Here is a 27,975-nt window from a genome sequence, read left to right as displayed (position 1 = left end):
ATGATTATTATTACTTACTGCCGATATAGCATTTGACTAAACGGCACTCACTCAAAGTAACTGACAAGCATTAATTACTTAATGCGTTCAGGTTCTTTCTGGATAAGTTAAATATAGTTGAACATATCTGTGAGTACAAACATGCCCCCCCCCCGCCACACACACACACAGGATTTGTTACCTGCTGAATGTTTGTATAATAATGTCTACACAATTCCCAACAAATAGATATTAGTATTTTTTTCAGAAACAATGCTCCCAGGATTATAATTTATAATAACTTTTAGACCCATTTTTAGCATAAATTATTTTAATCAGGAAATTATTTGCCATCAAACTTTTATGATATTTTTTCCAGCATGATTGAAGCATAGTTTAAACATAGAAGTTATATTTATTTAAATGGCACAGTGTGCTTTTTAAAGGCTTTTTTTTTAAGAGAAGACTTTATAGCAAAACTAAAGGGAAGGTTCCGACTTTTCTCATATACCCCCTGCCTCCCACATGTGCAGCCTTCCTTCCCCACTTTCGACACCCCCCAGCAGCGTGGGACATTTGTGACAGTGGGTGAACCTACAAGCACATGCCACCCTCACCCAGCATTCATAGTTGACATTGGTTCCCTCTCGGTGCGGTGCATGCCATAGCTTTGGACGAATGCAGGGTGGCATGGATCGGCCATTATGGTATCATAATAGTACTGTCGCTGCCCAAAAGTCTTCTGTGTCTCACTCCCCCCTCCTTCCTTGGAAGGGAGTTAAATATCAGCTCTCACTTCGCTTGTAATTCTGATTAAAAGAGGCAGGAGAGGAGGAGACAGAGGAGACAGAGGAGACAGAGGAGACAGAGGAGACAGAGGAGACGGTTCCCACAGCAAGTGAGCGGCAGGGTCAGAGGTAGAACGGAGGCCCCTGACTCTTTGACCAGGGTCCTTCTGGTCTCCTTCAGCACCTCTGAGGAGAAGGGGTGCTGGGATCAATAGAAAGTCCCAGGTCATGGTCAGATTGTGACCAGCTGTGAATTTGGGATTAGAATTTTGTCATGAAGCTTAGAGATTTTGAGAATTCCACCAATAGGCCTTGGCAGGAAGAGGGATTGTGTTTTTAGGAAGACTCAGTGTTGTGCTACAAGGTAAAACTGAAGAGAAACCTATTGTGAGTGAAAAGGAAAATACTTCAAAAATTTGATCTAGCTGTTTATCTAAACATTCTGGCAAGAGGTCGTGAATTAAAAGGGCTTTTAATTCTTCGTCAATGGAATAGGTAAGCAGAAAGTAACATGTTGTCTGCATTGAAATTCTTAACTTTTCTAAATTTGGATGAATTTTATTCTTAATTCTGTGCTCAACATTTGTAACAACTGAATTTTAAGTCATGATTGTAGCAATTTGGTTCAGTTGTTGATGGTTATGTATGTATAACGTTATATCTCTAAGTTGAGAGAATATACCGTTCTTTCATTTTTAAACTATTGGTGTTAAGATACATTTTAGCATCTTCTTAAATCATTTTGAGTTGTGATGAACCAATGTTATTGGATAGTTCACTGAAAAAGGGAATGAATGGCAGTTTAGTACATAATTGTGTAGACAAAGACCACCACTGCACAAGACACTCTCTGAAACATTCCACTGAGATGGTCCCTGCCAGTTTTTGGGATTAAACTGTTTTTCAAGCCTTACGAGGACAGAGACCTGTCTGTCTTACTTGCTGTTGTTTTTCCAGGGTCTGCTACTTAGTCGACACTCAAACAGTAGACACAGACTGAACAGTGTCCACCACCTAGTAGAGATTTAAAGTCACCTGTAGAATAAACCGCATGCTAATACATGAAGCTACTTATTTTCTTGTTGTGAAACATTTTGTATAATGCACTGTTACATTTTAAAAGTTAATATAAAATGTACTCATCCTCAGTGATATCAATTCTGTGAATCGATATGACGGGATAAGACAAAAGCATCATTTTATAAAGGATTAAGCATGTTATGATTGAAAATTAGGACCTCTTCAAGGAAAATACGTATGTACATAGCATGTCGTACAACTCATTCCTCCTTCGCGGAGAACACATTCAGACTCCATCTAAATTAGTTCTTCCAATCAGGCAACTGATGAGACAGTTTCTACCACACTCGAATTTTCTGCACAACTATAAAGAGGGAATAACACATAATGAGAAAGCTGGGAGGAAAATTTGCAAAGCCGCATCTGTTTTTCTTTTGTATTTTTCATTTTTTATTTCTCCTATCAGCTGAACAAAAATATTTTGATGTTGAATTTATAAATGTAATGCTTCAATGATAATGATGTATTGTAAAGTAGGAAACTCCCCAAATAATTTCTCAAAATTGTGAGCAACTTGAATTTTTTTTTAAGTAAACGAACATTTTCTAATATTTTAGGCTATTACAATCAGTGCAGTTGCTTTTTGGAAGAACCTGATACTAAGGTAATTTCTCGTGATGTTGGCCACAGAGGATCTGATTGCAAAGAGCCTATTAGAAATTCTGATTAGCAGTTGTAGATGCATTTGATTAATAAAAGTGATGAAGTCATCATAAATTAATAAATGCAGTTTGCTTTGGAGAAAAATCTTCTCCCAAACACATGACTCATGGGGAGCAGGGGGTCTCTGTCTCTTGGGTGGCAGAAATATTGGGGCCCGATGAACTCAATCTGGTCCTAGGAATTGGGAGTTCTTTGATAAGGAGCACTCTGAGGTAATTAATTAGCTTTCCCTTTAAGGATTTTAAATATCCAGCTAGACCTTATGTCCACCTGATTAACCAGTTAATTAAATTTTTATGGAAGTCCTCTGACCTAGTTGGTTTGGCAGGAGCCAGCATAAATGGAGAGTAACCGAGGAGGCTCTGCCTGCCTCCCATCTGCTGCGCCCAGAAGAAGCTGCTTTTACTAACACAAGAGCCGTTGTGGAAGCAAATAAGCAAAACCAGCAACACTACAACTGGGGTGTTTTTAGGCAGCCTTGAAGGTTCTGCAGTAGAAGTCAAAACTCCACTGGCAGGAGAAGGGAAATAATGGTAAAACAGACACGATGGTGCCTTTTAAGGGGAGAAGCCCTTAACCGAGTATTGAATGAATTAAATGAAGAGATGAATTCATAATGGCTCATGGGCTGTGCCAACAAGTCTTACCTTCAGGTCGAACCATCTCATGGTTTAGGAAGCTCCACCTGGAAGAGGCTGTCGGGCAGTGTCTTATCAGGCGTCGTGTATGCCCCAGAAATGGGCAAAAGGCTAGAGGAGAGGGAGGGGACAGAAATGAAAAGAGTAAGAAAATGTTTGTCAAGGGGAGGCCACTTTTAGGGGCCAGCCATGAAATGCTCTTCGACTTCATCCTCTGTCTCCTCTCCCTTTTTATTCTCTCCCCCCTTTCCCTTTTCTCTTCCCATTTCTTCTTCCTAAAATTTGAGACTCTTATTTCCCAGGCTACACACTCAAACTACATTGATCATATACTTAAAATATGTTAGAGGTAAATGTAGTTCAGGGACTTTGGAACCTAATCATAATCATTGCCTTTGGAAATGTTGTTTGGTTACAAACTCTTTTTTTTATAATAACTGACACCAAGAAAATTCCTGGGGTGGATGCTGCTCGTATTTCACAGATTAGTGAACTTCCTCTCTGCTTTTCCTCATTAAAACAAAAATCGAAGACCTTCTAGTAAATTCCTTTTACTTATTACCCCATTGATGGTTGTATTCTCGAATATCCGTGACAAAACTAATGAGCTTTTGCAGCACCCTAAATGTGCATATCCTTGGGAAGTGATGTTGTGTTTAGCTTCAGGCATGATGGATTGACCTATCATCTCTGTTCCACTTTGTGGCTTCAGAAAAATGATTTATAAGAAGAAAAACAGGTGTCATTTTGCTTATGATTTATGGGTTTTGATTTTTAATCCTGAATTTTTCTATCATTAGTCCTGGGAAGGGATATTATGAGACAGGCGCAATGAGATTTGGAATATTTTCAGACGTATAAATCAGTTTATTTTGCATTCTTCAGTTATGGCTTTTATTATAGAGCATATAATCAAGATGAAACACGCAATCCTCACCCGCAGTATAACGTCTCAAAAATATATATTTGCCAAATTGCAGGATCATATGCATATTTACATAAATGTGTGTGAGAAAATTTAAGTATATGTTAAGATTGTAATAGATAAAATGTTTCTTAAAATTTTAAATTATTAAATACCAATAATCCATATAGAAAATAAATTTCTCTTTAATATATGAGGTCACCTATGTTTGATAAAATGGAAAGATTTTCAAGGATTTATTGACTTAAGCTCAAGAGAATTGCCTTTCTCCTTGCCAGGCCCCACATAAATGAATAGGTTATTTTTTTATAAATGAGTGAGTAAAAGGTCCAGAACTCTATAGAGACATCAGTCAAAAAGATTTTTCACAAAAGGTCCTTTTTTCCCCCTACTCAAGATAACATTGAGAAATTATTATACATTACCTAGACTATTTTTTAATCTTGTCGTGTTCTTTCTCCTTGGACAGTTGCAAAGTTTCTAGCTCTGCTCGAAGCTCCGTTTTTGGAGGCAGAATATGGCTTGTCATGTGTCAAGGCCCCTGGAAACTTGTTGTCACTGATGCCTCTCCTTGAGGTGACTGGCCTTGTCCTCTGCAGCCAAGATAGATGGTGGGGATCTGTCAGGGGTTCACCCAGAGAAGCAGGACCAGTAGGAGATAGGCATTAAAATATACATAATGAGATATTTATTGCAAGGAGTTGGCTTAAACACTTGTGGGGGTTGCCTAGGCATCTTTGAAATCCGTAGGCGAGGCTGGCACTCCCGGGCATGGACCGAAGCCGTTGTCCACCGGTGAAACTTCCCCTCCACTGGGGAAGCCTTGGCAATAGTGTTACTGCCTCTCCCCTGACCGAGTCAAGTCCACCCGGTTATCTAAGCTAACTGCCTTCTGGTTGCTTTTACACATCGTGCACAGGTAAGGGGTTATTTAGGGTAATCCCCTCCCCTTACAGGCAACTGATAATCGACTTTGATCACATCTACAAAAGGCAATCACAGCAACCTCTGGATTAGTTTTTGATTGACGATGGCGAAGTGTAGCTTAGCCAAACTGACAAATCTAAAACCATGACATCATAGTGATGGTATATGGCTGTAGGTTTTCTTCCCCGTTCGGGGCACCTAGAGTGGTGCAAAATCACTGAAACTAAGGACGTTCTCCTGCTTCGTGTGGTTTGTTTGCTTTCCTTGTTACCGAGCCTTTTCTTACCATGCATCCCCAGTGGTAACTCCACAAATTTCAGTTATTTGCAAATGGAGAAAGGATGGCCAGAAATTTCTGACATTGCCACAGAAAGATTTATATGGGAAACTCTGCTTTTTCAGTTAGTTGGTAGCAGTTTGGTCATATTGATTAAAATAGAAAAGACAGGTTCTGGGCTTAGGGTGGTTCATAATCTATGTAATAATTATTAGGGAGGTGGAGATTCTAGGTAAATCCATATCATCATTAAATCATAAACTGCTGCATCCTTTTGGAGGATGTTGATATTATTGTAACACTTTTGCCTAATAGGGTAGAGGTTAAATTAGGTACTATTTTCACCAACTATACTATTATATTACTGTTATATAATAACAGTATAGCATTATGTTACAGTAAAGATTATTATATATTATGGTATAGTAAAGATATTATATCTTTAATATAAAGATATAGCATATACTCTAAAGAAATGAATATTTTATGGAAATATTTCAATTAATATTTTGGAGGAAAAATTAGTATAAAAACATTTTGTAGGGGGGAATTTTCATCACCAGTTTGGGTATTTTTATGTCTGAAAATGCTTGTCCTCATGTTACTTGAGACAAAATTCAGTTGGAATTAGTCTTTAGGTATAAAACCTAAATTAGGAGGAATAAGTTATTACTTCAGTCAGAGCAAAAACAGAATGAGAATAATGGTAGATTTCTTGGAAAAGTGAGGTCTTCTTAAAAATTAGGGAATCCTTGTTTATTCCATTTGGTCCACCTGTCCAGTCCCTTTTATTTGTCATATAAGTATTGCATTAATCGGCAACTCTGTTTGCAAATCTCTGAAGTAAATGAAGTAAACCATAAGCTAATTTGGTCTTTTTAATTTTGTTTTCTAATTTCATAGATTATCTACACCCGAGCCAAATAATTCAAAATTTCATATGAGTTTCCTGTCTAGGATTTAAATGGCTCTTGTTATCTTTTCCTTTCTATAGTTTTTTTTTTTAATTCTAATATAGCAGAGTGGAAACATGTGCATACCTAAGAGCTGTTTTGTAAATATTTGTTGATTGATGACAGAGGCTAGTTAGAAGAGTTTTAATGAATAATTAGTACATTAAGTTAATAAATCACGGCACCAGTATTAATGTTGGCTTAGCTATTTCTAGACTCTGCTTCATGAACACAAATAGTCCATTGGTGGCTTTGAGATCCTTGTTTTACATATGTAATTAATATAATCTAAATTAATTAGATACAACAAAACTTCCTCAGTAAATATTTAAAATTTATATCTCTATACATCTTCCTGTTTACTCATCAAAATATTACATTGTTTCAGGACAAAAGAAAACATTACCTTAGTCCACTCACCCGGGACACATGCACACTTGAATCTAATTAATTTTTTACCCTGTGAGCATCATTTCCACTGCAACCAAGGCAAACCATTTGTCACCCAAAGGGAGGTGTCAAAAGAGGTGTTTTTCTTTGGGGGGGAACTGATTGTTTTCCAATTGATCAGCAATTTTGCGTCTTTGGCATTTCTCAATCATAGCTGGGCTTCTGACTCCTGACTTCGATAATAAAAGCCAAACAAGAGAAAGCATTTGTTTTCCTCTCAGAAACTGTGTTTTTAATTTTAAAAAATTAAAAAAAAACTTTAAATAAAAGATGGATTTCTTCCATCTTTTACATAACCAAAAATCTAGCCAGCAATGGTTCAGTTGCACTTCACTAATTGTTGACAGCCGTGTTTGACCATGTGTTTGAAATGATTCTGAAGTTGGACTTCAGGTGGTGTGGGGCCCTTGGCTGGGCATGGTGATAGATGTGCCGCTGAGCCCCAGACCTGCCCTGTTTCCCTGTGGCTACATTCTGCAAGGACGGCAACTGAGCAGGTCCGCACCGTGGGGAGCCCCAAACTGTGAATGCCTCCTTAATCTTATTTATTGTTTTTTTCTCGTGTTTCTTACCATGGGGTTAAGAAAGAAATTGCCCTTTGGAAATTACAACCTTGTGAGACAGGCAGACATCAAACATGTATTTGTAAAAAGAGACTAGATCTAGAGAACAACGAGGCAAAGGTAGAGATGGAATGGGAAAAGCAGAGGCGTAGGACTGGATTCTAAGAAACACTGATGTTTGGAGTAAGAGGAAAATGTTCATCTAAGTGAATGGGGGAAAAATGTTAGTGCAACAGAGTACTGACCCCCCCCTCCACCACCTTTGACCCTGAAAGATAGCTTCAATGCTTACCACCAAAACCATTCCTCATAATAGGCCAATGTTGGGGGAAAGCCCCAAAAGTCCAAAATCAGGATTGATCTTGAAGATCTGACATGTAGCCTTATTCAAATGCATGAGAGCATTAACAGGAGAGCCTCGCATGTGTGGGCAAGGCAGCTGTGAGTGCAGTGGTAGTTGGGCAGGGAGAACCCACCCCTTCCCAGGACAGGGTCTTCTTTCTGTAGGAAGTTACTGGTAAAACCGTGTGGTGGGTAGTCAGGTAGGCCCCCAGAAAGGATGCATTCCTGAGTGAACAGGTAACATCGGGCAGTTATCACACTCCACACTCTCATGAACTTCCTCCTGGGGCGCAGGATGGTTATCTTTGGGCGGCATTCTGGTTTTCTGGGGAGTCAGTCAAGCCTGTGGCTCCAGAGAGCTGAACAGTCACAGAGGATCCAACATTTCCCAGACGCCTTTGCTGCTAGAACCATACTGCACCTCAGTGAGCTCCCCTGCAGCCAACTTAGTGCACCAGCCTTTCGAACATGAGATAAAATAGAATGGGAAAGTACAGCAGAGAAGAGGATGGCCCAGAAGAGAGGAAGCACCGACGGTTAGGCGCTTTTCACGAACATTTTGTTTTTGCTCTGTGTGTGCTGTGTGCTCTGTGGGGAGGGCTCTGAAAAATCCAGTTATTATTGGGAGTTACGGTAAAAGCAATTGCCAAGATGCTGCCCTTGCACATCTTTTGCTAGAGTCTTAATTACGATGCTCCCATTGGTTCTAGTACTCTTTAATGTTTCTGCTAAGAAGCCCGCAGAGGTTGCCCAAGGTGAAGCTGGAGGCTGCAGCAACCACCCCTGGGTGGGTCGGAGTGGCTTCCAAGGGCCACAGCCACCATGTCTGGTTCTCCACATCAAAGAGGGCTGGCATGGAAGGAGGGGTGTGGTGAACGATGCTTTGGCTAAATAATTGTAATTGGGTTTTTTGCTGTTGTTGTTAGCATAATATTTATGGATCATAGATAAGAGAAGTTTGGTTTTGGAAGGCTTTTTGTAATTTTTAACACTCCACAGTATATAAAGAATAAGAAAAATTAGCATAATTAAAGTCTACTTCTATGCATGTTTTGAGATCAGTATATTTAAACAGATTTTTTATTTGATTACACATTGCTATCTTTATTCTATATTTATGTGTAACTCACAGAAGACACTGCAAATAATGTCTTTATGTCTCTGCCTGACTTGATTTAAGCATCGCCAAGCTCCTGTTTGAAAGACATTGATTAACTGAATCCAAATGTTTTAAGTGTCGGAAAAGTTAAATCGGAGACCGAAAAGCCAGGCTTGTCCTATGTTTCATAAAGATGCCTAAGCACTGGGCTCTTTAGCACGGAATTATTTCAGATGGCTCTCTGGGGCGCTCAGCACGAGGCAGTCCACCACATCTCAATGTTATCACCAATTCATAGACCGGCTCCTGAAGAAAACGAATGGTCCCAGGTTCCGTTAAGATTGAGGAGGCCCCTGAAAGGAAAGCATATATTTTGTGACAGAGCCAGATTTCTTCTGTGTCCTGGGAACCACTGACTACAGACACGGTGCTCTTCCGCAGTGGTAGTTAGTGATTTAATCTTTGTTAATAGGAGAAAAGATTCCATTTGTTTAATATGCAGGTTATTTGTGATGTTAAATGCAATGTAATTGATGTAATTTAAAAGTTCCAGGGATAATGTCATGATTAATTCATCTGTAAACAATGTGGCATCTTTGATTTTATGGAGGCAGGCAAAATTTTTTAACTAGCTGAAATGTGGGTAAGAACACTTATGACAACTATTATCATTTAAAAATATAATGCAGCATGAAAGATGAATGTTCTCCAGGGCATTTTACATTTGCTATAAGGTCTTCTGAGCTGTGATTCGACGTGATTCGCTCTGTATGAAGGAAAGACCAGGGCAGTGTAACCAGCTCTGTGTCTTCAGGATGAATGAGGTTTCCAAATTCTATGAAAGAGGTTAGTGAGCGTATTTCCAGGGTCAATTTCTTGAGAGTTTTGCTACCCTGATGCAACTACTCATTCATCCAATCATTTATTCATCCATTCGATAAATAGCTTGGAGTGGCTTTTAAAGAACAGGCACTTTGAAAGAGATGGGGGATATGTACACATATTACATTATTTCTGCCAGCAAAGAACATCTAAAGTATTAAGAGACAGCTTAAGTAAAATACAATTAATACACTACGGCATGCAGGAAATGGATACGGTGAGAGAGAAGGCATTTAATTCAGGCACTGGGAATTGTTTGCAGGAATTGGTGTGTGTCTTACTGAAACATAAATGTACTTAAAGCTACATGTTACTTAAAGGATGAAAGTAAAGTGTAAGAGAAGTTATTCTGGGCAGAGAAGATGACATGCAAAAGCACAGGTTTGAGAAACCAGACCAAACCTGTGTTATATGGGAGAATATGCAGAATTCTTGGTGAGTCACGTGTGAGGCAAGGAGCATCGCGTGGCAGAGTGAGACTGGAGGGGCAGAAAGACGCCTGCATGCGGCCTCTGTGGGTTAGACTTCCTTCTGTAGGCTGTGGAGTCATGGGAACACCGTTATTTTAGTAGGTAACCTTGGGGATTTGAAAGGGATGAGACTAGAGGTTTCCAGAGAAACCAGTTCAGATCCTATTAATGGAACCTGGGGAAGAGATGGCAAAGATGTGTTACCACTGAGCCATGGCTGAAACTTGAGAGTGAATGGGGCCAGTCAGCATCCACTTGCTCTTTTCAGAAGCATAGAAATCAATGGCATAAGAAACAGGAATTTCAACCTATAGAGAAATGAGGGTTACGTAGGAGGCACAGGGGGAAGCCCATGAAGGTGACAAAGAGATGGCGAGGGAAACACTTGAAGAATTAAGAGGGCATTGTCATACAAGCTCTAGGCATGAGAGACTAACAAAATTCTTATGATGTGGGAGGAAAAGAGAGGTGGCTTTACCTATGAGGGCATCATCATTCACTGGAAGAGCAGTATGGGTGGAAGACTATGGGGAGAATGCTGACTTGAGGGGGCAGAGCAGTGGGTGGAGGTGGGAGCTGAGGAAATGGGGGAGACTTGTGGATGGTTGTATTTCTGAGACCGCAGAGCCTAGGTACAGAATGCCCTTGATCCTCAACTTATCAATGACCACGACCACTGTTGGCAGTGGAATATATACACACAAAGCTCAGAAGGAGTCCAGTGGTTACTTATTATTGGTTACAGCTTTCCCTGCAAACTCCAGGGTATTCTTCTATGAATGAGGCATGCTCTTTAAGTGCAGGTCTGCTTGCAAAACCAGCTGGGCCAGTGAATTGGGGGCAGGGGTAAACTTCAGGGGCAGCCCATGGGAAGAAAGAACAAAAGTGGAATAGAGTCCCATCAGTGGACGAGGTCCAAGCAGGTGATCTTTTCATGGGGTGGGTGGATTAGAGAATGTTTACTTTATGTAGCAAATATAATACTCTCAAAGGCCTTTAAAAATGCGAACTACTTGAATGTTTATACAATCTAATGAGATAGAGTTATCATTATGGATGAATACACAGAAACACAGAAGGAGTAAGTAATTGCCCCAGGTCACACCTCTGTGAGCAGAAGACCCAGGGTTTGAACTTAGGCCATCTAGGTTCAGAGTTGGTGGTCTTCTGTGCTCCTCATATGCTGCGTTGTATAGTTTCTTGGATTTTCCAATAAGGATATAGAGTAGCGGTTTAACAACATCATTTACAATCTTCTGGATTAAACCTTGCTTAATAAGAACTAACGAGGTCCTTTAATTCACAACTTCAGACATACAGTTGTTTGTTATGAAAGCGGAACTCACGTCATGTGATGTTTCCACACCCGTCCATCTGCGCTGTTAACAATACAGGTACCACAATACTGCTATCTGTTCACTGGAACCCTTAGCCCTGGATCTCTAACATGGACCCCATTCAAACACGAGACATCTAAGAAGAGAACGCCAACCTTTGGGAATGGACTTCGTGATGAACGAGAGAATGACGTGGGGATTCAGCTGGAGACTCGTCAAGGCGTGATGCTCAGCTGCAGAGACTGAAGGGGGCTGAACAGCGAGGACTGGCGGTGGGCCAGCTGTCGGGCTTTATGGCTTGACTTTCACTAACGGCAGGAGCAGGAAGATATGTGTCTGTGTCAGGCGTTGAGGGGACAAATGTTCCTGCGGCTCGGGGTGCCTGAAGGGAAACACAGTCAGGCAGATGGAGAAGGAAGCAGTTGGAAATTTAGGAATCTGCATTTACATAGTTTTGTACAGTTCAGTAATAATCCAGATAAATTCCTGGGGCCAGATGGTTGGTTTATCCAGCCATGCTGGGTGACTTTTTGTATGCAAATGAAGTGTCCACTTAGCCATAGAGCTCTGGGAAGAGTCCAAACTGAAACAGCCTGTTCAACCCAAAAGGTGATAAATGTAGAATCCAGAGAGGAGACTATGGGAGGCTGACAATATTGTTTCCTAATTTGTCCTGGTGATTTAATTGTAATACATGAATGTGAATCGAACTGTTCTCTAATAGATGTGTTGTGGAATAATCTTGTGCATAAGTATGTTGCAGAAGAGGCTAATAAAATGAAACTATTAGTTAATTATTGGTTTATTCAAACAATATCGATTTTAATTTTCCAAAGACTACTCATTAGGGGGAAATTAAGAAGACCCTCAGTGCTGCAGAAATTGCCCGTGCTCACAATACCCTCATGGAAATTCCTGGTACACTAAGTTGGGGAGGAAGCCACAGTCAACCAGACAGGAAGGGGGCCCGAAGTCAAGATGAAGCTGATGGCATCTGTTTCATCGAAAGGCCTCACCACCCTCCCTGTGTTCTTTATCTAGTTATTCTCCCTCCTTGGAGGGGGGTGGGTGTGGGGGTAGTACCTCTCCCAGATTGGCCAGTTCCTACCTCCAAAAGAATAGCTGGCGAATCAGACACTGCTATTGGTGATTGAGGGTTGGGAACATGTGTTGCTCAGTTATCTAGGAGTAGGAACTAAAGCAAAATTTGAAAGAAAGAATAAGGTTGCATAACTTGTGATTAAGCAAAGAATTCCTCCTGGAGGAGAGAAGAGTCAAGAGCAGAAATTCCTTGAGGGGAGAACAAGCCACCCCGGAGACTGATAGGAATTAGATACCTTGGCAGGATAAGTTGTCTTGTCCAAGCATTTTGGCAAACTTTTCTATCCCTCACCCCCTTCTTTTAATAAACTCTGAACTCTGACCACAGATGTAAGCATATGACCCAAGCCTAACCAATTATATCACTCCACCTGCCCAGCACCAATGATTGGTCCACAAAGTAGGCATGTGACCCAAGCAGAGCCAATCAAATTTTGTTTTCAGGATTGTTATTTGGGCACTGATAAGAAGAAATACTTTTTTTCCCCGGGGAGTGGATAAACTGAGATGCTGGTGGTAATCTTTGTTGGTCAATGTGGAGTTAGCTTGCCAGCAATAGGAGAGAAAGATCTACCTTCAAAAGAAACAAAAACAAGCAGAAATGAGAAACAAGTGGAGAGAGAGTCTCCATTTCCAACTTTAGCCCATCCTTACTTGATTAGTGACATCTTTCAGGTCCCAGTGTTGAGTCCTATTCTGGTCTAAACAAAATTAGCCCCCTAAAAATGACCACTCACATTTTTTTCCTTTTCCCTGAGTCACGTACGAGTGTGCTCTTTTGTAAGAAGAGTATCAATAAGTGAAACAGTAGTTTCAAAAATCAAATCCTAGAAGGCTACAGTCAGAAGGAGGAATTGTAGAATGTAAGGACTTGAAAAATCCATCAATCCTGAGAGATGGCAAGATGTAATAGGAAAAAAATGACCAATGAAATGCCAAGTCAGGTTCTACCTGTGTCACTGTGTTCTTTCGAAATGCGAAAGGCGGCAGGGACAGTGGGTCAGACGCATGGCTAGAGAGTGCCTGGCTGTTCTGTTCAGAAAATCATGACGAGGGAAGGTCGCTGGAGACTGACAGGGCCCAGAAATGAGGATTTGGAATCATGGTATAAGCAGAGTGTGTGAAATCCAAAGGGAAAATCTATTAAGCTATGGTAGGGAAGCAAAATGCTCGTTTGGGGAAGCAGTGTGGGAGCCCACCAAACACCCTGCGTGTGAGGTGCAGGCAGGGAACTAGGTTATGCCTATTTGATATTTTATAGATTTTGTAGTTCAAATGGAAGGGTTTTTTTGGTCTATTTGTTTTGCTGTTTTGCATAACAAAGAGAACATTTATGAACAAGATCCAAAGAGACTCCGCTGGGAATAGAGTCTGCAGAAATAGCACAGATTACGCCCAGGGAGACCTGTGCTGGGGGGGCTGCCTAGTTCATGGTTGTGTTAGTCCATGGTTATCACTTTGAATTTGTATGTGGACCTTAGGGATGGATACCCCTAGGGCGGCCGAGTACAAATTACAATAATAGGCTCTCAGAATAAAGCTTCCACTAGGTGGCAGCACATTACGATTTGAAAAAAAAACCCTAAATACTAGTCTTAATACAGGGTATGGCAAAAATCAGTTTACAGTGGTGAGTACATGAAACACAGTTTATTCTTTATTATATATTAATCACTGACTTATACAAACAACTGTAAACCTACTTTTTCCCCACCCTATGTATCTGAGGTATATTATTGAATTACCTTTGGAATCTTAAGACTTTAGCCACAAATGGGCATTTTCAACATGTGGGTGTGTTAGAGAATTGTTTCTGCATTTTCCTTCTTTTATAGATGAACCTGTGTCCAGAACCTACAATGCATGTGCTCTGACTTGGGGCTACACAGGGAAAGGACACTTTCTTTTTAATTGATCTTTCAAAGAAAACAATTATGAAGTTTTCTCTAAGGCACCTGCAGTCTAATGGCTGACCAACCTGCCTTACCTATTAACTCAGGCAGAATTAAAGTGCTGGGCAGGAGCTCTCCAGCTCAGTGTGCTCACTCGGGGACCCCACTGGCTTCAGTGGTGCGGGGACACTCGGTGACTGATGGATGCCTGTCTCCTACAAGGACCACGTGCCACACAATGGCAGGGACTTAGTGTTTTAGTCCCTCTGTGGATCCCAATGAGGACAGGCCCTGGTGAGTACCAGGTGCTCAATGAACATTTTTGAGTAAATCTAGGAACACAGGATATTTCACATAACTACATTTATGGGGGGGGGGGCGTAAAAGCAGAATTTATTTATAAAAAAGTGTGTATTTATTCTTACGTGTCTAAACTTCACCCACCTTCAAAGTCCTCTCCATTTGATGCAATACACCTCTTGAGATGTTTTTTCCACCGCTCAAAACAGTTTTTGAACTGACCAGTTTTGATGCCTTTTAGTGCTGCTGCCATTCCTTGTTCGTTTCACCTCTTCCACATCAGCAAAACTTTTCCTTTCGAGGACTTTCTCACAGCCTCTCACAACATCGCCAGCTGGTGTGTACTGATCCACATGGGTTCCTAGAACACTCACCTATTGGGGGAAGACTGGGCTGCAAGGGGCCCGCCCTCCACAAGATAATTTTGTTCTTTTGTGCCCCCCCCCTTGTACAGTAATCACACACACACAGCTTATACATCCTCTTTCAATGGACTTCAGGAGAACTTCGGTGAGTATTTATCAGAAAGAGGAAACCGGGGATAGGAAAGTGGAAACCATGTTAAACTCTTGGACATACCACCCACGAGTGATAACATGGCATTTAGGTAGTGACAGGCAGGGCGGAGTGGTTTACAAACAAGATAAGATTTCATACGAGGAGCATACGCTGTATCTCAAAGGGTAAAACAACAGCATCACACCTCTCTCCTCTGCCCACAGATGCTATTTGCCTTGCAATGACACTATACTCCAAAGACTATGTCCTCCTAAGTCTGTTAGCTAAGCCACCTGCGCTCTGTTTCAAATCCAGTTCTTTGATAGATTTGCGTAATTCCCTAACTGGGCTGTATCACTGATTCCCCTGAAGAGATGACTGACTATTGACTCTCTTGAAAAACACAGTTTCCGAAGTCCACCTTCCTGGTGTATTTTGGTATTGGGTTGGGTTATGGATTGGGTTATTACTTTATAGAGAAATAATTTCTAGCTGTTTTCTTGTTGTCCCCCAGAGTTTTCCCAATTTTTAAAGTATATCTATCCTAGAATGTTCAATTTTCTGAAGCTCCTTAAAAATCATCCATTCCTTTCTACTCACTTTCCCTTGTTAGTCTTGACCCAGTTTTCTCTGGGTCTCATATTTTACCTGTTCACCTTCATGCCGTCTCTCTCCTCTCCAGCCCCCTAGGTAAATTGTATTCCCAGGTCTTCATACAGCTACCTGTTTTTGTCACCAAATAGCTTCTTCACGAAGCTCAGGAGGAACATTATTAAAGGTGGCAGGCACTGTATTTTCCTAGGACATAAAGTTTCTAAGAAAATTTAATTCTTCTTATAGGACATGACCCATCTGTCATATTTTCAGTGGAATTTAAAATTAGAGTACGGGTTATGATTGCATTCCCAGGAACGTACCGATTCTCAGTTTAGATTTATGTGTTAATTAGTGCCTTTGTTTTCTCAGTACACCACGGGGCTGCACATCTCTCTTCCATCACACTGCCCCTCAGTCTCTCCCGAGTGGGCCTGAGGCATTCTCCTCTCCAGCAGTGTGATCAGGAAATTAGGACTCTTGTAAAAGAAATGCAAAGAAAAAGAGGTGTTTTCTAAGTAGAATTTCGGAGTAAGTCAGATATTAAAGATTCATCTAAAGAATGCCAGGAGCTGGACCCAGAGACCTCAGGTGAGGCTCTTTCTACTTTAATGAAGTGATGAGGGCTAAGTCTCGGGACAGATTTGCTGAATGGGAAGGAGGCGGTAGGTAAAGTCTGAAACTCTTTATGGAGCTGGGGGACTGTGAAAAGAATGAGGCAGGGGGAAAGAAAGGCAGAAGACCAGACACATGGGTCCTTATTTCTCCTTTCCAAGTCAAACGTGTTAGGCAGGCGATCTAGAAATGCCGAGCTAGGGGCTTTCAACGGGAGAAGTGTTTGGGACTCTGAAGGGGGTGCCAGCAGGCCGGCCCATGACAGCTGGAGGGTGGTACTCTAGGGGAAATGCAGTGTCACAGTGTGTTGACAGAGAGAGCTGCATTTAGCATCCCGAGTCCCCCACCTTTCTGTGCAGCCTGGAGGGAGCACTGTGGTCTAAGGGGAGATTAGAAGGTGGCTTAGTAGCGAAGGCACAGCTGGGCCATGGGGCCCAGTTGATTGAGAGGTTGGTGGTTCCGCAGATGGACAGTCCAGACCAGGGGCTCAATGGAGGAAGCCATCGAGATGCAGAGAGATCTGTAATCCAAGCAGGCACCAGGGGGAGGCCAGCTTGGTCATTGATCATGGCCAGACCCTGACCCTGAGAGTGAGCCGCTCCTCTGGGTTAAGCCACACTGCCCACGTGGTAGCAATGATCAAAAGGGCAAAGACATTGAGGGAGGGCCAAAGGGGTGAGAGGACACTGTGTGGACGCCAGAATGACTTCCATCCATGGGCACAAGGGTATGTTAACCTAAGGTACCACGTGGGTAAGGGAAAGATCAAAGACACCTGATAGTCTAAACTCTCTTAATGACATTTGTTCAACCTACGTTTTAAACCAAATGAGTCGATTTTAAATTTTCTCCAAAGTACGGAATTTATTTGGGGGAAGGAGGTGGAGGATTCTTGAAGACAGATCAGTTATACAAAAGGAGCAATCACATGTTTTTACATATCAAAGAAGGTCTACAATCAATATTAACTATGTCACAGTGGACATGTCACTTCAGTACTATGAATATTAATGCACATTTTAATTTGGAAAATTAAATGAGTTGGAGATACAATTCATAAGGTCTTTCCCAATTGCGAAAGCTCATATGTATGTCCTTTTTATATAGAGGACACCAGCGTCCTGTTGTTTTAATTTTTTATGATAGAATTAAACTGATATATTGAGCGGGCCTCTTCCATCCATGCTTGTGACCACAGCCATCAATTTTGAAGACACCTAACCCAATCAAGGAGTGTTAGGTTACAGCTGCAAAACAGAACAGAGAAGTCTAGTCTGTAGAAATTGAACCTGTCACATCGGGCTTATTAGTTGGCTCCAGCCAACTGTGAACACATATTTCTCAGGGGCAGATTCCCCATCCCCTCATCTCCCCAACGTGCCTCCCATGCCCAGCACAACGCCAGCTGGGTCACAGAAAATTCTGTTCCCAGAATATGTTCCTTCCCTATTTAAATCCATAACCTTCTACATGCTGCTTCCTTTAAAAAATCTTTTTTGATTGCCTTCCTGACTCCATTCTCCCTCTGCCTACCATTTGAGAGTTTGGTGAATTCCTCACTTTCCTTCTGAATTGATGATCAAAGCTGCATTTTCTGTGACATTTTCTAGCTAAGGAAACTTCACCTGCTGTTCCTGACTTCCAGGATCTGACTCTGTTGTGGCGTGGGGGCGCCCCACCACATTCCTCCTAACATGATGTCTGGCCTCACCAATGGCCACAGATGCCAGCATGCCTCCATGGGCTTCTGCAGGTCAGCATCTCAGTCAGTCTTCCAGCTTCCACCATCCCCGGTTCCTTGGGGTGCTGCAGAAGTAATGCTCCAGAGATGAGCAGGTGACTCTCACTCAACACCCAGACTTCCTCTTCCTGTGTCTTCTTCATTGCAGATTCATTTGTTCGTGGGCCTTGGTGGTTTTATTTTAATTTACCCACAAACCCCTTTGATTCCTGTTGCTCAATTTCTAACCAGTCCTTTCCATTTGTTTGGAAACGAGATTTGGGGACGGTTTGCCCATATGGTCAGTAATATGGGTCAACATTTTATAAAGGCAAGACCATGTTATAAAGTTACACTTAAATTACTTTGTGACCCAGCTTTTAAAAAATATAGTTATTCATAGATATATATTACTGTCTTATTCAAAATAGAAAAATGTAATGATTTCAACACACATTTATAATACAATGTAGTTTTAAATTTTAAATAGGAAATGGGAGTAAGACACACGAATCTTGAATGTGCAGAGGTTTCTTTCTATAACTGAACCAGAGATAGAACATACGTCAGTTTTATTCCTCACCTGGGAAAGCTAACATCACTTCCTCTGTACCCACTTTTGTTATAGTCAGTAGAATAAATAATAAGAAAGTGACTCTATTTGTAAAGGAGAATGGCCCAGAAAACCTTGAACAGAAATTTCAAATAACATGGTAGTTACAAGCTGAGTGACTTATTTGTCATGGAATCAATAAAGCCCTGTGTGAGAGGTGATGGCCGACAACTAGACAAAAATCGTATAATACAGTGATAGAAATACCCCTGGAGGTGCTAAGGAATGGATTGGAAACCTGTTTGATTGCTTGAGTGGGGTCTGTGTTTGGAATGATAAGCGCACCCATTGTGTTTCCTGTCCCCATGATCTTATGTAAGGTAAGCCACGGGACCAACACGTGGAACTGCCCGGTGGACGTTGCACTGAGTGCCACCCGTCTTCAGAAACAGGCCACGGGCTTGGAATTAGTGAAGCAGCTGATACGTATAAAGCTTTGGCACAACACGTAATTTCATTTTCAGCCGTTGAAAGGGAAACCCCACTTCTCAGGGGTACACTGTTGTGTTAGCAGGGGTACCTTGTGGCATCACTGTTCAATTGCTGATGGAGCTGTGATTCTTTTCCTTCAAATCAAATACCTTCCCAGGGCTGTCTTCTGACAGGTGACATGTTCTGGCAAAGTCACTCTGTGCTTGGCCACTTTAGGGATGAGTCTCTCGTGGTGGTGCCTGAGAGCCTGCAGACAGTTCATTTCCATCCTCATTTATTTAGGGCAGAGGTTTTGAACTTGACCCCTGGGGTGAAATCTAGATTTCTGTATATGGAGAGGACCCTGCAAGTTTGTGATGAGGAAAGGTACTTGAATGTTCTAACAAGTCAGTGAGGGGAGAGAGGGGTCAGTACTTCACATTAGAACTTTGCAAACTAACTTCTTAGTTTGTCAAATGCAAATAGGGAAGCCTGTCTCTATACCCACATTGTCCTTTTATGTTGTTGAAGGGGTAAGGCGTGTGCTGGCATTTTTTACCTCTCTTTAAGGGAAGGGACCTAGGGGACGCTGCATGCATGGTGACTTAGAGTGCACAGTTTCAATGTATATTCACAGATGATATGCATACATGTGTGTATATGTGGATATGTATGTAAAGACAAACACTCGTAAAATTCTCAAGTTTCTTGAATCTTCAGAGTCGGATGTTTTTTGAGAGTTGAAAAACAGAGCCCTCAAATAGATATTTTAGAGAGAAGCACTGGTACAATATTAAAAGATATTGCTCTATATTCTATTCCTTCTGCAGCATATTAAAACTTAGTTTTGCTAATTCTGCGCGTGACAGCATATTTGGAGATATGTATTTTTATAAGTTTCTTCATTGCATCTGTGATCATTTTTAATATGGCAATGAAACCTGGTTTTATAACTAACATTTTTTCCATATGAAATTATTGACAATTCACCAGGAAAATAAATGTGTGTAATGTGAGAAGGGAGCATCATGTCCCAGGTGACATCATTAAAGATGCCCCTCTTAAATGATGGCTCTGAAAATGTGACACATTCGAGCCAGCCAAGAACCTGTGGGGTTGATTCCAGTAATGCTAAGCATCATTCAGTATCAGCACCTTTGTTAATGCATTTAGTCACATCTCTAAGACCAAGGACAACACCCATGACACCACCTCCAAATTGGGAAGGGGTTTGTTAAATTTCAACATCTATTTACTTTTTTAAAGCCGGTTAAGTAGGAATAGAATGACCATTCTTTAATTTACAAGCTGTGCTCCTTTTCAGTGGCCCCTTGGCTGTGAAAACGTTTCTAGCTACATGATCCTCGTGGTCATAATCTACCCTTTGCCTTTGGAGTCTTTCGGTTTAACTTTCTGCCCATCCAGTTACCTTGTCTTGTGTGCGAACACATTCCAATAGTCTTCACCATCCGTATGAACTGATGCAGTGGGCTCACTTTCCCACAGCCTTTGCCTCTGCTCTGGCTTCCTCAGGGACCTCGGATTTGGGCTGACCCAGCCATAAACTCTGCCCTCTGCTCTCCTCCCTCCTGCAGGGCTGTGTCCTGGCCCTCGGGTGGGGCCCCACAAGTGCAGACAAGCATCATCAGTGCCTCACAGTCCCTACTCCCACATGCCACCCTTGGAATCAAACAAAAATACATGCATCAAAAAAAGCACTTGTTGCCCAAACTGCAAGGAATAAGGATCTGTTTTAGATGAGCAAAAGGGAAAGAGATGCACAACCTTTTCAACATAGCCTGGGTCCATTAAGAACATGTAGGAGGTGATGTATTGCAATTAAGTCATCTAAAATATTGGATATAATCATAGTTAATTGAGCAAAAATGTAATAGGATTCAAGAGGAAAGAGCAAAAGATAAATCAGTGTAAACCCCCCCCCCAAATATTCTAGATGCCAATCTGAACTTACAAAGGAAGTTTAATCACAGCTCTAGATTTATTCAGGTTTTTTTTTGTCTCTACTGCACATCTCATTTTTATGGAATGTGTTCAGTCTTAGAATGCAAGATTTCTTGAAAATCATAAGGTCTGGTTCTTTGTGAACTTTATAAAACCAAACTCACAGACAGTGGTCCATGAATGGCTTTTGCTGCATTAAAAACAAGAACCAAAACCAAAAATCTGTCAGCTGATGTGCTACTGTTCATTGATACAGAAAGCTAAATCCATAAAGGCAATGATTGAAACACCAGTTAAGATTAAAATATAAATTATTCTGTATATTAAGAAGCACTCAAAAATTAATCTTAATCAGCAAAATGAAAAACAACATAAATGATAACTGACATTAATAGACGTTATTAAAATCAATACTAAATTGCATATGATCAAAGAGAACATGGAGGAAGAAAATAGGAGACACATGAAAGAAAGAGAAAATAGTAAGTGTGGGTTTTGGAGGTCACGAATACCTTGTTAACATCTGCCTCATACATATCTAGTACAACAAATAAAAATACTATGCATGCCTTTTGAATACACAAGATGACATGCCCACAGTGTCCTGGCTACTTGTCACCAAAGCAGCTGGCCTATTTTTCATCGAGATACTGGGGCGGTGGTATTTTGGCGTGAGATAAAGAGCTCTTGCCTGGCCCCTTGGAGCTCAGATGAGGTGCGGTAATGCTCCCCACGAACCGTGTGATGTCAGACAGCTTTCTCGTGGCGAAGATGATCTCAGAGGGCAGAGCTGGTCAGCACCTCCTCTCACTCGCTGTGCTGGTGCCTGCAGGACGCTCTGTTTCATGTGTTTGATGGAGCAATAATCCAGTGACCACGGCCGATGTGAGTCTCCTGTCTGGGCACCCAGCTCTGATTTTCTCTTCTTGCTACATTTACTTTAAGAATTAACTAGTCCATTCCTTCCCTAGTTCAAGTTTTCTTCTTTGCCTCCCCCCACTCCCCACTGGACGCCTTTCCCATAATAACTCATTTAGTTTAAAATCTAGATCGTGGCCCATTAGATTTCTTTAATATTGAAGACTCTGGGCTTTTCTGAGCTCAGTGACGCCTAGGCAGGAAATAGGCCCATTTGTTCAAAGAATATGACATATTTGAATTTTGAAGCGAATGAAAAAATACTTCTATTTACAAATGAAAGGATAGACTTTTCCCCTGTATAGTATTAGTTTATTGACATTAATTTCTAATTATTTTATATAAAATGTACAATAAGACAGACTCAGGGTGAGAAAATTCAATATTCTACCCTATTGTCATTGAATAGAAAGAAATGACTGACTTTATTTCTAAATCAAGATAATCAGGTCTCAGAATAACAATGTGATACTTAGCCTAGAAATATTCACTTAAAGAATGTCTTTAATAGAAACCCATTTTAGTCCATCACTCATTCTTCTTTGTAGAACTTGATTATGTGCCTTTACTTGGGCATTTTTTACATTTTCCTGAGATGAATGCATGCCTGTGAAACTTCCTGTCTAGTTAAGCTTTATTTATTCATTATATTGATTATCTTTTAAAATTATTTTCACACTTGATTTTGAAAACTATTGATACATTCTGGTTGGAATATTTTGTTACTAAATGCTAAATCAGACAGCAGATGTAATTGAGTTTCTGATCATGTAGGAACAAACCACTAATAAATTGAGCGAATTGAAATAAACTAATCTGAACTCTCCTCATGAATCTTTTCCCCAGCTACACTTTACATTCTTTAGAACAGAACCTAGGTTTTTCAGCAGCTGCGTAGATGGATGGACAAAGAGTTCACCGTATGTGATTGTAGCATGAGTTCTCCTGGACCACCAACTAAGTGTTCAATTTAAAACAAAAAAGTACATGAAAAAGACAACATTATTATGACTATGAAATAAATTACAACAATCTTCTTGGTGTTTTAATCACTGGCTGGAGTTTAGAAAAATTACTGAGTTTCCTTGGAAATACATCAATGTTTTAGATTACACTGTTCTAAAATTTTATTGCTGATCTGAATGGCTACCTGGACTTCCCCAAGAAAGAAGTCATATTTCTCGCTGCGTGCTCCTTGGTGGGAGCCTTGATTTCTCATCATGGGCAGAGGCAGGGCAGAGTTCCCAATGTTATAGCCAGTCCAGACTTTTCCTAGCCTCAAGTTTCTGAGAGGAAAAAAATAAAAACAATAACAAAAGCCAGCTTGTCACTTGCCAGTGAATCATTTCAGGCAACCATTGTTGACACATGCTGTGTTTAAGGTTCAACGAAAGGAAAGACGTCAAAACATGTCTCCGAGGAAAATAATTTTAACGACAATATACAGGGTAGGGCAAAGGTGGGTTTAGAGTTGTTCCTGTGGGAAATAATATGATGATTAATAAATAACACAAGAATAAACTCTGTTCCATGTACTCAGAACTGCACACCTACTTTTCCCCACCCTAGAGTGAACATCCCATGTACTGGTTTTGTCCTTGACCCTGGAGATGCAGAAAGCACGCCAGAGAATTCCTATGCTCTCTTGAAGCCCGCCGTGCAGGGGACGGAATGCACCTTAGACAAACACAGTTACACAAATTGTTGTAAACATCACCTGCCTGAGAAGGTAACTTAGGGGCCCGACTCTGGTCTGCATGTCTTGAAGTCTTTACCGAAGGCTAGGCATTTAACCCGAGTAGGGGCTGACGGGAGTAAAACTTGACCAAGCAAAGCAGTGACCAAATCAGCTGGTGTTAAATGAAGAGTGATTTTGACAGTACAGATCATGCATATGTTAAGGAAAACTTTAAAAGTTAGCTACTTCCAGTCATTTGAAAGTGTGGAATGGCATGACTACATATGAACAAAGGCCAGATGGCAAAGCAATGGAGTGAGGACCGTCAGAATAATCAAGAAGAGAAGACAGCGAGTGGATTTAAAGACAAGTGCGTTTGGGAATAGATGAAATACCAGCCTCTCTCATCCCACTCACTCAACACCCGCCAGGGCTTAAAGTGGGCCCTAGTAACCCCGTGTCGAGTGCTGGAAACACGGCCAGTTGAGCACCCTGAGAAGAGTGTGGCACTGCACGAAGGAGTTCAAGCACGATCTGCAGAGAAGATGATGATCGTGCTAACTAATTATCAGACTGAGTGCTGACTGTGCCAGTAATTGCTCTAACTCAATTATCAGCTCATGCAAACTTCGCTGTAACGTGATAGGTAGAGACTGCTATTGGGTCATAACAAACGAAAAAAAAAATAAAACTGAGGCACACAAATGCAAAGAAACGGGCCCAGCACGAAGCAAACAGTAAGGGGTGAAGACAGGATGTAATTATAGGGAGGCTGTCTCCAAAGTCCACACTCTTCCAACAGAGGGAAAATCGTCCTTCTTGCCAAAGGAGCTGAACAGAATGCTGTTGCCTGTGTGAGAGCTGGCGTCCTCCAAACCCCAGCACGTGTGAGCATCGCCGACGTCAGCAAATCGCAGCATCTCTCCCTCAGCTCTCTAGACTGGGAACCTCAATGTCATTGGTCCGTGCGGAGGCAACTTGGCTTACGGATTGAATAACACTGATCAGTTTTGCTATACTGTCTAGCCCGGAGGAGCCGCAAGAGTTTCAAGTCAGACACAATGGCTGTTAAAACTTTGGCTTCCCTTAGTAGTAACTTCTTGTCCTTAACCAACATATTTCATATTTCAGGGCCTCAATTTGCTCATCGGTGAAGTGAAAGCAGCACTGACCACTGGGTTTTTATGACGGGCATGTTTGCGTGGGTGTGGTGTGTAACATGATCACGGTAGTTCCTGGCATGGAGCAGACATCGGTAATGAGGATGGCAAGGGTAGCGACTGCCACTATTGTAACTGGAATGTCCCTGACCTGAGTGTTGGTCAGCACAGATTGTCGTCTGGCCACTGTCACCTTCTGTGTTTCCAGTTTCCATGGGCACATACTGTTGTTAGGCTCCATTTTCCAGATGGGAAAACTGAGAAATAGAAAAGAAAAGAAACTTCTAGCTCTTTCTTGGTCAGTGCCCCTCCTTACTGAGTGGCTTCATTTTTTTAAACATGTAAGTACCTGTGACCCAGTGACAGTGTGCTGAGCCTGGGGGCCGGCCTGGCCCTTTTATGTGGCTTTGTAAATATCTGCTCTGGCCACATAGGGTTGTTTAATAGTCCCTGTTCATGGGGACTGACTGCATGTGGGGTGCAGAAGAGAGGAATTAAGAATGTCACTTAAAGTTTTTATTTTTGGGGGTCGGTTCTATACTGATGGCAGTAACCTGGAAAACAGGGTCGTCAGTGAAATAGTAAGTTAGCTTTTATAGAGACTGGCTTTATAATTAAAGCTGGCCTAATCATTTTTGCCTTAAGGCATCTGAATACATAAAATTTCATGTATTGTCTTTTGCAATTATAATTGCAGAAATATCTCATAAAGTAATTCAGTTGACAAGTACATAAAGCAATATGTGTTCTGGTTTGTCTTTCCAAATCCATTCTCCTCCCTAGAGGCAAGCGCAGTTAAACGTCGGAGGACTGTGACCTTATCTGGGACTTCAGGAACCACCCAACACGCAATCTCAGGTGCTGCCAGGGTCCTCTGAGCCTCACCTGCCCCTGGTCCCTGACTGAGGCCGCCTGGCTGAGGCAGTTCCACGTGGATGACAACACAACCCCACAGCCCTGCCTCCCGGCTGCTGCCGCCCTCTCCCCTTTGTCCCTGGGCCTCCACTGAAGCGGGCGCCTACAGCTGCCACACGTGAATCTCAGGCATGCAGGGGGTCGCTGCCTGTGAGACAGAACTGTGACTCGGGGCAGGGAACTGTCTCGTTCTGAGAAGTAGCTGTTTCTCTGGAAGTAATGTCCCTAGAGATCAAGCCATCCTTAGGGACTCATGCCAAGTGGTCCCCTTCCCTGTGAGGTTGGCTGTCTCTCCTTCACACTCACTCCTGTTCCCTGGACCCGCGTTCTTTCATATCATAGTGGCACATAAGCCAGTGCTTCTGGATTTGCGCTCTGTGCATGTTATGACAAGGCAACGTGCCTCTCTATATGGAAAGACACCCCCTCTGATTATATATCATTATTTATGTAGTCACTTCCTTTTTGATCAACTTTAATATTTTTTCTACTTCATTGAAATTACAAGAACTACAAGTAATATATTTGCTTTTGGCACATTTTTTTTCAGCATTTTACGTTTGTCATTTTGTGAATGAATATTTTTTCCAGTATATTTTCTTATTGTAACACCTAACATCTCCATGAAAATATTGTACATGCAGGTACTGGTTGCTTTACAGTAGGTTCTGGAGATGAAACTCTGCATTCAAATTGTGTGTACATTTTAATTTTCACCCTCTAATCGTACTCCTGTGACAGCAAGCTTCATAAAATGAATGAACACGGAGCACATGTGGGTAAATGAAAGCATGAGGGGAAACTGGAAACCAGGAGGGAGACAGAATCAACCTTTCTTTGTCCCATTGGCCAGTGGATGGACATTTGCCTTCATAGCACTTACACTACCTTGTACGTAATCACTTACTGTCAGATTTCAGCCACACTCCGAGACACTTGGGCCCATTCCCCACTCTATGTTTCTTTGGTGCTTGGTACAGTGATGGGTAGGGCAACCATATAATAAGTGTTGGTTTGAGTGAATGCAAAGGAGAAAGTTCTAGTCGAATGGTAGTATTACACAGATGAAGCTGAAATCCAATGAGAGGCCCTTGGATTTAAGAACTGGAGAACTTTGGTGACTTTGGCAAGGTCAGTTTCAGTGAAGGGAGAGATGTGGGAGCTAGAATGTAATGGGATGAGAAATGCACGAGGAGACGTGAATTGAGGTTGGACAGAACAGTGGACTTGTTACCAAAAATTTGAGAGTGACACCAGAAAGAAAGAGAAAGGATGTGTGGCTTTTGAAAGAGGCTGTTATAATGCTACTAATTTCAAGAATGAGAGAAATGTTAATTTGGGGGTTATAGAGAAGGGATTTTGAAGGAGTTTAAATTTGATGGCATTTATCCTTTGAAGTAAGGACAATTTTCACATAATGTTTAAATCTGATTTTTTTTTAAAGTCTCTTACTAGCGCTTAAATGGATCCATTAATTGACTTTTCTCACTTATGGAGAAAACAGTATTTTGCTATTTTATTTTAGGGTGGTCAGAGAAGTAGAGGCATAGTATTATAATTAATAAACACATTTGTGAACTCGGTTTCTTGGGAAGAAAAAACTAAAAAAAGTAATGCAAAGTCATTTTCCATTTATTTCTCATAGCGCATTTCAGGGCTGGGTTAGCAAAACAATTTGCTACATCTGGAAAAGAACATTCCCTCTCCTTCTGCAAAATGTTTGAGGAGAGCTTTTGTGCATGATGAAATGTGCATCTGTAGAAAAGTTGGTATTATTTAAAACTGCCTTCCTTGCAGAATGTGTCATCTAGATGTTTACATAGCAATTCAAAGTGGGGATTTTATTGTCTTCCTCCGGGGCCCAGTGCACACTGGTGAAAGAACCACCAGGGCAGCAGTTGAGAGTCACTGAAGAGCTGCAGAGAGACCCTTCCCTTGGTCCGGAGCCCTGCCTTGATGGTACTGAAGGGCCACAAAGAAGATGCTTTTCCCTTAAAAACTGGAGGCAGTTAACCAGCTCCGCATTTGCTCCCATCAGCAAGTCCTGTATTTGAGTAATCGAAGTGACTGCTGACACAAACTCCCAGCTATGAACGAAGAGCTCATCTTAGTGGATAACAAGGTGCATACAATTGCTGTTCAAATGAGAGAGACTAACTTACAAGTTACAACTGTGCCCAGTAAATTACTAAGCTGGTTGTATGTCTCAAGAAGTAGATGTAAGC

Source organism: Desmodus rotundus, chromosome 10 (genome assembly GCF_022682495.2).
Source record: "Desmodus rotundus isolate HL8 chromosome 10, HLdesRot8A.1, whole genome shotgun sequence".
Lineage (NCBI taxonomy): Eukaryota > Metazoa > Chordata > Mammalia > Chiroptera > Phyllostomidae > Desmodus > Desmodus rotundus.
The sequence above is the reverse complement of the archived record's forward strand: the minus strand, read 5'-3'. Positions refer to the sequence as shown.